At 45.2% G+C, this 14,005-nt stretch overlaps 1 protein-coding gene across 1 annotated transcript in view; it reads right to left on the bottom strand.

Annotated features, from left to right (window-relative positions):
* The window catches only part of LOC311248228 (dynein light chain Tctex-type 3-like), a gene marked incomplete at its 3' end in the record, with an annotated part of 20,713 nt that extends 13,481 nt beyond the window's left edge, over positions 1-7,232 (bottom strand). The window contains exon 1 of the mRNA XM_084339151.1: positions 7,115-7,232. The remainder of the gene's footprint in view (positions 1-7,114) is intronic.
* Between the last annotated feature and the right edge of the window lie 6,773 nt (positions 7,233-14,005).

Below are 14,005 nucleotides of genomic sequence, written 5' to 3'. Positions count from 1 at the left end.
TACTCTGGTAAATAAAAGTCCATTCAAAAGTACATGTAAGCAAACGTGGGTTCAGCCCCCAATTCATGGACCTTTAAAGGTTATGTCCTCTAACAGAGTCCATTCTCTTCGGTTCAAATAACAAACTCAGCAAGACCGACGGCTTCTCGGTTACAGTGGGTGACAATATTATCACAAGGAAAGATGAAATTACCTACCTGGGTTCCATCCTAGAGGCTAATCTTTCCTGTGACAAAATGGCATCCAATGTAATAAAAAAAGTCAACCAACGAACGCGTTTCTTGTACCGGATCTCCTCTCTGGTAAACAAGAATACCCTGAAGACTCTAGCAGGAGCACTCATTCAAGGGTACTACGACTATGCTTGCACCTCATGGTACCAAAGCACCTCAAAGGCACTAAAAAACAAATTACAAACATCTCAAAACAAGCTAGTCAGACTACTACCAGTGGCGTCGCGTGGGTAAAATAATAGGGGAAGCCAAAAAAAAATTATAAAAAAAAAAATTATTAAATATTTTTATTAATAATTTTTATTTTTATTTTTTTTTAAGTCAAGTAGTCACCATGTACACTACAGTATGGCTCGGCGGCCAGTCAAACTTTCTTTTTATTTATTTAACAGATTGCAGAATGGGTACAATACAGTACGGCTCAATACACACAATTGTATAAGGGGATGCAGACCAGAGAAAGACGTTTGTCTTGTTTACATCAGGGTCATTAATACTGCTGGAGCATTGGTTAATTTTTGGTCAGATTTTTCCTTGCGCGATTTTGCGCGCCGCGTGGGAGCAAATTCGAGACACATATTCGGTTGCAAAAAGGTGTCCCACGGTCTCCTCTATGGCCGTGAATATTTTCACGCGGATCGGAATCACGGCGCGCCCGTGGGACACTTTTCCGTTTCGGCGAGTTTATTCCACGCTTTCTGTTTTCCTTTTCTAAGCATTTTAGGGGCTACATGTGAATCAATAAAAGTTGCGGGACGCCCAGATGTTTCCACGATAGAAAGCTCGCGTGGATCCCATAATAGGCTCACTTAATACAGCGTTTTTAAAATCACGCGACATTTTCAGGGTCGCGAGCCGACCTTTTCCCCTCGTTTTCGATGATGGAAGTGATTTAGGAAAAGCTTCGGCACGCCGAGAGGTCCCCGTGGATTTAATCTCGCGAGGATCGGGGCAATATTCGGCCCGTGGGAACAGTTACGGGTTAATACAATGTTCAGAGTGCAGAGGGGAAAATATGCTGAGTATTTTCCTCTCAGCCCCGTTTTAAACTTTTAGGGTGTGGCAGTCAGCTCGAATCTGATTGGCTAGGATCGGATTTGGACTCTATAATGCTGGAAGCCTGGAGAAAGAGACCTACCATCTGCCTCCTATCCTGCTGCAGTGAGCATAGTGAGGCTGACAGTGTGTTAGAGGGAGTGAGAAGGAGAAGAGGGAGACATTTAAAAAAAAAAAAAAAATTATAACACAGATGCTCAGATGAAAAAGAATGTAAACTATATTAATTTTTTTTTTTTTTTCATATTTCATATTTGATATTAATTCATATTTTAATATTAGGGAGGCATGGCTTCCGTTGGCTTCCATAAGGATTCGCCACTGACTACTACTTGACCTGACTCCTAGAACCCACCTCACCCCTGCCCACTTTGACAACCTAGGATGGCTTAGAGTAGACGACAGAGTACAGCAACTTGCAATGGGCCTGGTCTACAAGATACACTACGCGACCAAGGTACCCATGTACATGTCAAAATACTTCCCAAAGGTCAGTGAATACCACGATCACAACACCAGAGGGAGCTCCACAAATCATGTAAAACCCAGATTCGGCTCAAACAAGGGACTAAACACGTTTCGCAATTATGCCACATCAATGTGGAACGCCCTGCCTAAAGCTGTAAAGGAATGTGAATCACTACCCACCTTCAAAAACACTCTCAAAAAACACCTACGTGAGACTGCAATTCGAAACTGGCCCCTACAAATGTCCTAACCTAGTTGTACAGTAAATGACCAAGTAAGGCTTTGTCAATATTCCAATGTACAGTGTAAAATGTGTGTGTGTCCCCTTCCCAACCCCCCCCCCCCCCCCCACCTCCAATGTACAGCCCTCACCCAACCCACCCAACCCCACCCCACCCAACCAACCTCCTCCAATGTACAGTTTCTATGCCAAATGTATATACACTCCTTTTCTGGACACTTTTGTATCACAAACAGTACTGTATTTGCAAATCTGATATGTCATAAATGTATAGATGTAGCAGTACTGTCTATCTGTATGTCATGTATGTCATATATGTTATGATGAATTGAAAATGGGGGACCCTGATGTAAACAAGACAAAAGTCTTTCTCTGGTCTGCATCCCCTTAACAATTGTATGTATTGAGCTGTACTGTACTGTACCCATTCTGCAATCTGTTAATAAACTTTTCAATCAATCAATCAATCAATCAATGTCATAGTTTACATTTACATTTAGTAATTTAGCTGACGCTTTTATCCAAAGTGACTTACAAGTTCTGTACGACAAGTCATCAGGAAGGGCACAACTCTATCAGCTGAGTAACAATGTTCATCAAAGTGTTGAGTGCAGGTTAGTTTATTAGGACAAGTGCATGACAGTAAGGTTAGTTAGGGTTAGATTTGATTTTTATTTATTTATTTATCCCCCCCCCCCCCGCCCCCATTATTTCAGATAATGGTTGAAGAAGTGCGTCTTTAATCGGCGGCGAAAGATTGGACGGCCCACTTAATAGTAGTTGGTGGTCCACTTAAAGCAGGCTCTGATTACTCTCTCCAATGTTCATAATTCATACATGTCACTGTGGTCTAAGGCAGTTTACAAGTATTAAGTGAACATGAGCGACTCTCTCCCATATCTAAAACTAGTGTGCTGAAATTAAAACATGTGATTAAAATGTCATCAGGTAAAAAATCTGAAGCTGCTCCATAGACAATTAATTGGGAAAGATGGTATAGAGAGAGAGAGAGAGAGAGAGAGAGAGAGAGAGAGAGAGAGAGAGAGAGAGAGAGAGAGAGAGAGAGAGAGAGAGAGAGAGAGAGAGAGAGAGAGAGAGAGAGATTCACTGTCTGTGGGGCAGACTTTATACCTGATGACATCACAAGTTTGGTTTTGGGAGAGAGAAGCTCATGTATTCAGATAGTGATGAGTTATTTTATACTTATCTATTTTTGCCTATCACAGTCTCTGGAGCGTAACAGAAAGAAGCATTTTGTATAAAAGTATTCTGTACTTCTGTATGACAACTAATAAATAAAGAAACTAAAGAATACATTAACATTATGGGAAATGACCGTCTTCTCCAGAGTCAGACTAGAAGACAGAGACCAGTTTCTTCTCTGTGTTCAGTAGAAAGCTATACTGCTGCAAGCTAACCTAGCTTAGCACAAATGAATGAAAGCGGATATGGACCAGCTAGCCTAGCTTAGCACAGATGAATGAAAGCGGATATGGACCAGCTAGACTAGCTTAGCACAGATGAATGAAAGCGGATACGGACCAGCTAGCCTAGTTGTTGGCCAGTATCCGCTTCCACTTATTTGTGCTAAGCTAGGCTAGCTGGTCCGTATCCGCTTTCATTCATCTGTGCTAAGTGTAACCGGTCTCGTATTGCTCTGCGTTGTTTCAAATTCCGATTCGACCCCTGAGTTTAAAAGGATATCCCCTCTGAGCTCTCAGTCTGGATGCCTCTGGGGAGTGAGTTTAAAAGGATATCCCCTCTGAGCTCTCAGTCTGGATGCCTCTGGGGAGTGAGTTTAAAAGGATATCCCCTCTGAGCCCTCAGTCTGGATGCCTCTGGGGAGCTGGTCCATATCCGCTTTCATTCATTTGTGCTAAGCTAGGCTAGCTGGTCCATATCCGCTTTCATTCATTTGTGCTAAGCTAGGCTAGCTTGCAGCAGTATAGCTTCTACTGAACACAGAGAGGAAACTGGTCTCTGTCTTCTAGTCAGACTGGAGAAGACTAGATATAATAATAAATATATAAATAAATAAATATATATAAATGAACATAAAATGTAAATACTAAAATAGCTTACCTAAGAACTGTACTTGGAAAATAGGCTACTTAGTAAAGCCTCGACTTTAGTTACATTTTAACAACGAAAATAAATACTTCAAGTAATTAGACAATGAAAAAGTATTAGACTTCTTCTCTGACCTTTGATTTGGTTCTGCATAATCGTATTCATAACACACACACACACACACACACACACAGACACACAGACACACAGACACACAGACACCTTCTGCCATAACATTGATCAAAAAACGATCACAGACAAGTTTATAAATCAAACAGGTTTACTGGTATCACAGAAGAAAATAAAATCACAAATAATAACCGAGACACACAGAGTCAGTGAATGTGTTGCTTCATGTTTCCCTGAAACAGCCACACATCACGTGTAAAGTGCACGTGTGCTTCAAATGTCATTAAGCAATAAATAGTATTTACATTCTCACAGTAAGAGGAAGAAGAAAGCAAGATCCCACTTCAGGCGCGCGCTGCCCTCTAGAGGCTGGTGGGGAACACACAACCCAAACTACCACCACGTACCAAACCACAAACACAGGCCACACAGTTTAGTGCACAGCAATAAGGAGATCCCAGAACTTGAATTGATAGAGGTTTCTACGGCAACGCGATAAAAATCCTTAGCAGCCATCTTTTTATTTATTTTTTTTATCTTTTTTTCCCTCCTTTTTCCTCCGTTTTTCTCCCATCCCAATGTTAGTCGTTATGCCAATTCCCAATCCCCCTCCTGGTCGTTGCGCACTCTACCCCCTACCGTCGGTCTGGGAGGGCGGAGACTATCACATGCTTCCTCCGACACATGTGTAGCCAATCAACCGCTTCTTTTTCACCTGGCAGCGCGGACTCTCACTGAGAGGGTGTAACGTGTGGAAGGATCACACTACCCCCCTCAGATCCTTTCCTCGCTGAGCAGGCGCCCCGACCGAACTGTAGGAGTCGCTGTTTACAACGACCAGGACCCACCCACCAGCTTTGCCACCCCTAACACTGCCAATTGTGTTAGTATGAACGACCAGCCAAGCTGGTAGCAACGCCCGTTGGTGGCGTGCGCCGTGCCCACTACACCACCTAGCCGCCCTCCTTAGCAGCCATCTTAAAGTGAACCCAAAGAATTATATTATAAACCAAAGGAGATCACCCACGATACTCTAGGAGAAGCCGCTTCTATCTGTTCAAGTTCCACGATAGAGATCTTGATAATACTTGGGAGACGAAGAGGGGGGTTGATCTCAGGAAATAGGCCACTTGTGACAAAACGGTTTCCCGCCAAAATGAGTTGACTATTTTATAAAAGAGTAACTGTCATGAAGTTCAAACTGAAAGACAAACTCTATTCAATACTAGTGACTTTATGAGACCAGACCTGTGCTTTAAAACATGGTTACATTAAAAGAAATACGCTATAATCATTTATACTCTGGAAATATTGAGCAACAAATAACAAATGTATATACTTACATATATTGCTTTTAAATTTTTTTTTATTATGAAAGCTCTCAGTTGTAGTGGTTGCTGTCTTAAAAAGGACCATACTGGTCTAAATATGACGTTTACTAATCAGTACACATTTTACATTACCCCTGACCATTTTCCTGAGCATACCGGCGTTCGGACATTTACAGGGGCCAGTTTCGAGTTGCAGTCTCCCTTAGGTGTTTTTTGAGAGTGTTTTTGAAAGTGGGTAGTGATTCACATTCCTTTACAGCTTTGGGTAGGGCGTTCCACATTGATGTGGCATAATTGCGAAACGTGTTTAGTCCCTTGTTTGAGCCGAATCTGGGTTTAACATGATTTGTGGAGCTCCCTCTGGTGTTGTGATCGTGGTATTCACTGACCTTTGGGAAGTATTTTGTCATGTACATGGGTACCTTGGTCGTGTAGTGTATCTTGTAGACCAGGCCCATTGCAAGTTGCTGTACTCTGTCGTCTACTCTAAGCCATCCTAGGTTGTCAAAGTGGGCAGGGGTGAGGTGGGTTCTAGGAGTAACGTCAAGCAGTAGTCTGACCAGTTTGTTTTGAGATGTTTGTAATTTTGTTTTTAGCGCCTTTGAGGTGCTTTGGTACCATGAGGTGCAAGCATAGTCGTAGTACCCTTGAATGAGTGCTCCTGCTAGAGTCTTCAGGGTATTCTTGTTTACCAGAGAGGAGATCCGGTACAAGAAACGAGTTTGTTGGTTGACTTTTTTTATTACATTGGATGCCATTTTGTCACAGGAAAGATTTGCCTGAGAGAGAGAGGAGAGAGAGAGAGAGAGAGAGAGAGAGAGAGAGAGAGAGAGAGAGAGAGAGAGAGAGAGAGAGAGAGAGAGAGAGAGAGAGAGAGAGAGAGAGAGAGAGGGAGAGGGAGAGGAGAGAGAGGAGACAGAGGAGAGAGAGAGGAGACAGAGAGAGAGAGAGAGAGAGAGGGATCTAATAATTATTTGGGTGGTATCGCCATCTTGGGGCTCGGGATGACAGTCTACCAAATGAACCTTTCAGGAGTAAATAGCTGTGATCTGATAGTGCATTGGGCACCATTTCCACATCATAGCTATCAAATAGTCTAGGGGATGCAAAAACATAATCTATTCTGGAAAATGTCTTGTGTCTTGCAGAGCGAAAAGAGTACTCTCGGGCCGTTGGGTTGAGTAATCGCCATAGGTCATTTACACCTGTATTCTTGGTCCAATCCTGCATGTTTCTGATCATTGGAAATGGTGGGATTAGATTTATCCATCACAGGATCCCAAATATTATTTGTATTACTGAATGAAACTGTAAACAGAGAGCCTATTGGGATGCTAGATCGTAATGTGAAACACTGTGATTTACCTCACCTTGCTACTGTCTATCTTTTTTATGCTCGCTTATGCCTGTATTTTTTACTGTTGTGAAGCACTTTGAACTGCAACCTCTGTATGAAAAGTGCTATACAACATAAAGTTATTATATATATTAAAATAAATAAACTAACCCTAAATTAAACATATATTTCTTAATACATTATGTCTGCGTTGTTCAGAAGTGTATTTACACCGCGGTGTGACTCTCACCTCCAAACACTTCCCCGTCACACTGACCCGGCTCTGGGGGGACTGACCCGCGCTCTCTGCACATTTATCACTCTCTGCGCTGTTCTCCTCCTCTTCCGCCTCCTCTTCCTCATCTTCTTCCTCCTCTTCCTCATCTTCCTCATCCCCACTCATTTGATCTGCTTGTAAATCCTGCCAAAATATATATTGTACATATAATTAAAGATGTCAAAGCTTGTGTGAAACTTTACGACAAACAAGATACCAGGAATACAAACACGGGATGACAACTGCCTCTATAGCACCACCTACTGGAAGAGACGAGGCATTACAAGAGAATGCTGACCATTTTACCGGTTGGAATATAATATACAGGGTTCCAGCAGGTTTTCCACGAGTTAAATATACGATTCTTTGATTAGAATTGAATACCTATTTCACGGCCAGAACTGATTATTACTGTACTGATTACTGTGCAGCCTGGATGTTCCCCCAAACACATTTAAACAAGATACAGAGAAGTTATCACAACATAGAAGTAACTTCCTAATACCATATATTTAAACAAGATACAGAGAAGTTTTTGTTTGTTTTGTTTAAACCTTTTAAAAGGCCTAAAGACTTCTTAAGACTTTTGAAGACCCCCGCAGGGAACCCTGTATATAGTATGTTCTTCCTGTGCCCCAGGACAGTTCAGTCAGTATGTTCTTCCTGTGCCCCAGGACAGTTCAGTCAGTATGTTCTTCCTGTGCCTCAGGACAGTTCAGTCAGTATGTTCTTCCTGTGCCTCAGGACAGTTCAGTCAGTATGTTCTTCCTGTGCCCCAGGACAGTTCAGTCAGTATTTATAAACACGCACCACTCTATCCTAATAAAGCTATAAATAAGAGAGATAACCCTCATATTCGTCACCTGGACGTACTGCATGGTGAACTGTCCTGGGGGACAGGAAGAAACATGTTCTTAAAATGAGTAGCTTTCTCCTTGAAGCGAAGGCTAAATACACTAAGGCAGGGTAGGTAGGACTGAAGCGAAGGCTAAATACACTAAGGCAGGGTAGGTAGGACTGAAGCGAAGGCTAAATACACTAAGGCAGGGTAGGTAGGACTGAAGCGAAGGCTAAATACACTAAGGCAGGGTAGATAGGGGTCACTACTGGGATGCAGGGATCGAATGGTTTGAGAAAAAGAAAAAGAAACTGGGTCCCACCTGCTACTGGAACCGGCCAATGAAATGTTCCAACAAGTCGGATTGATGCAGGAAACGATAAGTGGGCTCGCCATTAAAGGTGCTGTAAGTGGGCTCGCCATTAAAGGTGCTGTAAGTGGTATTTTCTTTGTTAAAATTATTGGTCCACATAATAATAGCTCTACATTCCAACAGCCATCAGTCACGTAGAGTTTGAATGAATTAATGAAAAGGTTTATTTAAAATGGACACCACAGCTACATCGGACCAGCCACAGTGGACAGACCAGATGTGTTGTTTTACGTGTTTATAGCACAAGTGCTAGTTTTCAACACTAGTCCATTGAGGCTTTTCTAAAAGATATAATAAAATTAACAGTAAAATACAGAATTAAAATCACAAATCAGAAATATTTTCCAGAGCAAGAGTCCATGATCAAAACAACAAAACCAGTCCACGTCTAATATGTGAGCATTGCTGCTTTGATTTCAGCCGTACCTTGAGTCCTCTGCTGAAGACGTTGGCATTGGACTCTAGTTTATTTATCTTTTTCCTCCTTATTTTTCCGCGTTTCTCCCATCCCAATGTTAGTCGTTGTGCCAATTCCCAATCCCCGTCCTGGTCGTTGCGCACTCTACCCCCTACCGTCGGTCTGGGAGGGCGGAGACTATCACATGCTTCCTCCGACACATGTGTACCCAGCCCAGGCACGTTGGAACTTTAAATCGGCAGGGGGTGCGGCCTATCTGAGATTTTCTTTTCAGAACGCCGTGAGAGGAACGTTCGTTGTTTAGAATGGCTTTGAAATAAGTTATTTCTAATGACCCTTTAACTGAAAATGACGTGAGACGTGAGGCAAACGAGAACATAATAATTGTTTTATTTGGACTTTTCAAGCCTGAAGAAATAAAAACAAACACTTCTGAATACCTCACTTGGCTCCATCTCCAAGTCTGTATGACACATTTCTATGGGTTAGCTTCAATGTTAGATTGAATGCATCTCCTACAACGACACTGTCGTGCCTAAATTAAGACGTTGCACAGCTGATACCAATTGTATTATCAATGCACGGCTAATTAAGTGTTTTATATTACATCGGTCCGCGACCCGATGGTTGGGGACCTCTACTCCGTTATGCACAAGTTTATAGACTTTCGGAGTGAATGAATGAATGAATGACCTTTATTTATATAGCACCCTTCACAGCACGAATGCACAGGGTGCTTTACACTACAGCTTAATATAAAAACACAATAAAAGCAAAATCAGAAATAAATGACAGACAAACAGCAGTTAAAAACAGTGAAACCAGATAGAAAAAGTAGAATAAAAGAATTTGGATAAAATCATGAGTCACTAATTAAAACAACACTATAGAACAGTGAGGACAAGAAAAAGGCGCCTATGTGTGATCAAAAGCCTGCCTGAACAAATGTGTTTTTAGTTGTTTTTTAAAAGAGTTCTCAGAGGGGGCAGTTCGCAGGTCCAGGGGGAGAGCGTTCCAGAGCCTTGGTGCTGTCACCTCGAAGGCTCCATCACCCCTTGTTTTTAGCCTGGACCTGGGGACCACCAGGAGGTGCTGATCGGCAGATCTGAGTGAGCGGGTGTTTGTGTAGGGATGGATGAGTTCCGTGATGTAGATGGGGGCCTGACCGTGAAGTGCTCTGAAAGTGAAAGTGAGGACTTTGAAGTGAATTCTATAGTGTACCGGGAGCCAGTGCAGGGATACCAAAATGGGAGTGATGTGACATGATTTTTTTGACCTTGTGAGTAGCCTGGCTGCAGCATTTTGGACCATTTGTAGTTTATCTGTGGATGATTTGGTGAGACAGGTGAAAAGTGAGTTGCAGTAGTCAAGCCTAGAGGAAATAAAAGCATGCACGGATAGTTCTAGTTCAGAGTGAGATATGATGGTGCGCAGTTTTGCAATGTTTCTGAGGTGAAAGAAGCAGGTGCGTGTGAGTGTTTTGACATGTTTGTCTAGGTTCATGGCCTGGTCAAAGACAACACCCAGGTTTCTCAGGTGGGGACGTATGTTGTCTTTAAGGGACCCCAAGTGAGTGGCCACTCTAGCTGCAGTCTTTTCAGCTGCTACGATCAGCACCTCCGTTTTATTTGCATTTAACTGGAGGAAGTTACTCCCCATCCAGCTCTCAATGCCGAGCAGGCACTCCTGGAGAAGGCTGAGTTTCTCCAAGTTGTCGGGTTTAAAAGAGCAGAGTAGTTGTATGTCGTCTGCGTAGCAGTGATATTTAATGCCGGTGAATTTATTGATGAGGAGGCCTAGGGGAAGCATATAAATGGCAAAGAGGAGTGGTCCTAGCACCGATCCCTGTGGTACCCCACATGAGAGAGGGGTGGGGTCAGATTTAAAAGGACCCACAGCCACCGAGAACGTTCTCTCCCTCAGATAAGAGGCGAACCAGTTTAGAGCGCTCCCAGAGATGCCCACCCACTCCCTGAGCCTGTCCAAAAGGATGTTGTGGTTGACCGTGTCAAACGCTGCGCTCAGGTCTAACAGGACCAGAACAGAGCATTCACCAGAGTCAGCAGACATCAGGAGATCATTGGATACTCTGAGAAGGGCAGATTCAGTGGAGTGGAGTTTGCGGAAGCCAGATTGGAATTTGTCACAGATGTTATTCTGTGACATGTGGGTGGTGAGCTGGTTGGCTACAACCTTTTCTAACACCTTTGATGCAAAGGGCAGCTTGGAGATGGGTCTGAAATTGTTATGGATGGTGGGGTCTAGGTTGGGCTTTTTTAGGAGTGGCTGTACGACTGCCTCCTTAAAATAGATTGGGACAGAACCAGAGGCTAGGGATGAGTTAATGATAGTGACTAGACTGGGGCCAACAGAGCAGAAAACTTCCTTAAACATGGATGTAGGAAGGATGTCTAGGGGGCTCGAGGAGGTCTTCATGGAGGTGACTAAGATGGTGAGATCATCCAGAGAGACAGGTGAGAAATCGCTCAGGGATGCTTGAGTGGTGGGATGGAGGGGAAGGGGGGATAGAGAAGGAGTGATGTTTGCCATTATGTTTGCAACCTTGGTGACAAAAAATTGAAGAAAGCGGTTACAGTCCTCATTTGACAGCACTGGTGTAGGGGGGGGGGGCTGACAAGTGTGTTAATGGTTTTAAATAATACTCTGGGATTGTGCTTGTTGGATGAGATTAAATTACTGAAATAGGTAGCCCTGGCGGACTTTACTGAGTTATTAAACTCAGCCCTCAGCTCTTTGAGGTATAGCCGATGAACTTCTAAATGAGAGGTTTTCCAGCGTCTCTCTACTCTGCGGCAGTTACGCCTGAGCTCACAGATGTTGTTGTCAAGCCAGGGGGAGGGGTTCACAGGACCAGGGGGAGGGGTTCACAGGACCAGGGGGAGGGGTTCACAGGACCAGGGGGAGGGGTTCACAGGACCAGGGGGAGGGGTTCACAGGACCAGGGGGAGGGGTTCACAGGACCAGGGGGAGGGGTTCACAGGACGAACGCTGCGTGTTGCTAGGGGCGCTACGTCATCTAAAATGGCCGCGCAGTGTGTGTTGAATTTGTCAACCAGACGCCTACGCAGAGAAAGTTGCGCGTCACGTGCCTGTCGGGGCCAATCAGGCCTACCCCGGAAGTAACTTACTGTTGCGGATAAGCTATAAGCCAACCGCCTAATCAACGTCATCAACAGAGGACACCAAAACATTTCTATCATAGCTAGCAAGGAAGCTATCTATAGCTGCGCTATTGATAATACGAGAGCTTTTGACACACTTCAATGGAACAAAGTCATTATCGAACGCTAGGCTAAACAAAATACAGCTGTGATCGGACACCAATAACTCCTCTGTGCTAACATTGCTGACTTTTAACCCGATCGTGAACACAAGGTCTAACGTGTTGCCTTTGCAATGCGTCTGTGAGGTTTTGCCCGCTGCTCACTACCTTTTCTCTGTTTCTTTAAGCCTATACTGTTTATTTCCCTTCTATACTGTTTATTTTCCCTTCTCACTCACTCTCTCTAGCCCCCACCCTCTCGTTCCTTACCCTTAGTGGCCACACCTGTTCGATATTCTATTATCTCTCGCACCTGTGGTGGCAGGCTAATTAGTCCCCCTGTGGGCTTTAAATACCAGGGCGCTTCCCCTCGTTTTGGCGTGGGGTCGTGTTGTATACTTGCCGAGTCATATTCTCTAAACATCTAGACTCTTTCGGGAGATCCTCTGTCTGCCTATGCTGTTCCATTCTCCGGCGTCGAGATGTTTGCTCCAGCCTTCGCCAGCTGTCGCCGTTGCCTGTGGGGGAGACTGGTCTGCGCTCCCTGTACTTCCACGGGAGGCACCCCAGCGTTCCACTGCAGACCCCCGCGCAGCTGTTCGTCCTGACGCACATCCAGACCAGCGCAGACGCTCTCCAGTCCTCAGCGCGCAACGCGCATCTTCCAAGGACGCTCGAGCTTGGCACGCTCTCCAGACCAGCGCGCAACGTGCATCTTCCAGACCTTCGAGCTTGGCACGCTCCTCCGTACCAGCGCACTGACGCGCATCTTCCAGACCTTCGAGCTTGGCACGCTCCTCCGTACCAGCGCACAGACGCGCATCTTCCAGACCTTCGAGCTTGGCACGGTCTCCAGACCTCAGCGCGCCGACGCGCATCTTCCAGACCTTCGTGCTTGGCACACTCCTCCTCGCAGACGCACCCCGAGGCGTCTCTCTGTTCCGACGCGCACACCAAGGTGTGGCGCGCACTCTGTTCCTCGGCTCCGACAGCGGCTACCCGGTGGACGACACCCTCGCCACCGCCACTGTTCCGACGCGCACACCAAGGTGTGGCGCGCACTCTGTTCCTCGGCTCCGACAGCGGCTACCCGGTGGACGACACCCTCGCCACCGCCACTGTTCCAGCTCTCTGTTCCGACGCGCACACCAAGGTGTGGCGCGCACTCTGTTCCTCGGCTCCGACAGCGGCAGCCACCCGGTGGCGATGCCCTCGCCCCGCTGCTGTCCCTTACCTTTACGCATACGCCTGGGTGAGTTTTGATTGTGATGTCACTCACTCAGCGTAGTGCCCTTGCCCCCGTTCCCGCTGCTGTCCCTTACCTTTACGCATACGCCTGGGTGAGTTTTGATTGTGATGTCACTCACTCAGCGTAATGCCTCTTGCCCCCGTTCCCGCTGCTGTTCCTGTACCATTACGCATACGCCTGGGTGAGTTTTGATTGTGATGTCACTCTCCCAGCGTATTGCCTCCTTTAGTTCTCACTTAGTTATTAGTTTGGACATTTCATCTCCCACTCTGTTTTGTTCTCTCGTGGATATTATTTTGGACATTCCATCTCCCACTGTGTGTTTGTTCACACGAAGATAGTATTTACTTTGTTACTTTGTTATTTGGACTGTTCTGCATCTGCTCTGTTTTTTCCCTTTGAATATTAACCCTCTCCTCTGTTCTGCAGAGCGGCCCAGATGTTTTCCCACCAGTCCCCAGTTCCTCCCTGTTCCCCAGCCCGCCTCCGCGGGCCTCAGTCCCCTCTATCCCTAGTTCTCCTAGTCCCCAGTCCTCTATCCCTAGCTCTCCTAGTCCCTAGTCCTCTCTCCCTAGTTCTCCTTGTCCCTGGTTTACCTAGTCTCTAGTTCCTCTGTCCCAAGGCGTTCCCTTAACCTTCCCTTAGGCGTTCCCTTACTTTCCCATAGTGTTCCCTTTTCCTGCCCGCCTCTTAAAGGCACTTT

This window comes from Notolepis coatsorum, assembly GCF_963971535.1.
Source record: "Notolepis coatsorum genome assembly, contig: SCAFFOLD_474, whole genome shotgun sequence".
NCBI lineage: Eukaryota > Metazoa > Chordata > Actinopteri > Aulopiformes > Paralepididae > Notolepis > Notolepis coatsorum.
Note: the sequence above shows the minus strand (reverse complement) of the source record. Positions and strands in the feature narration are given on the sequence as shown.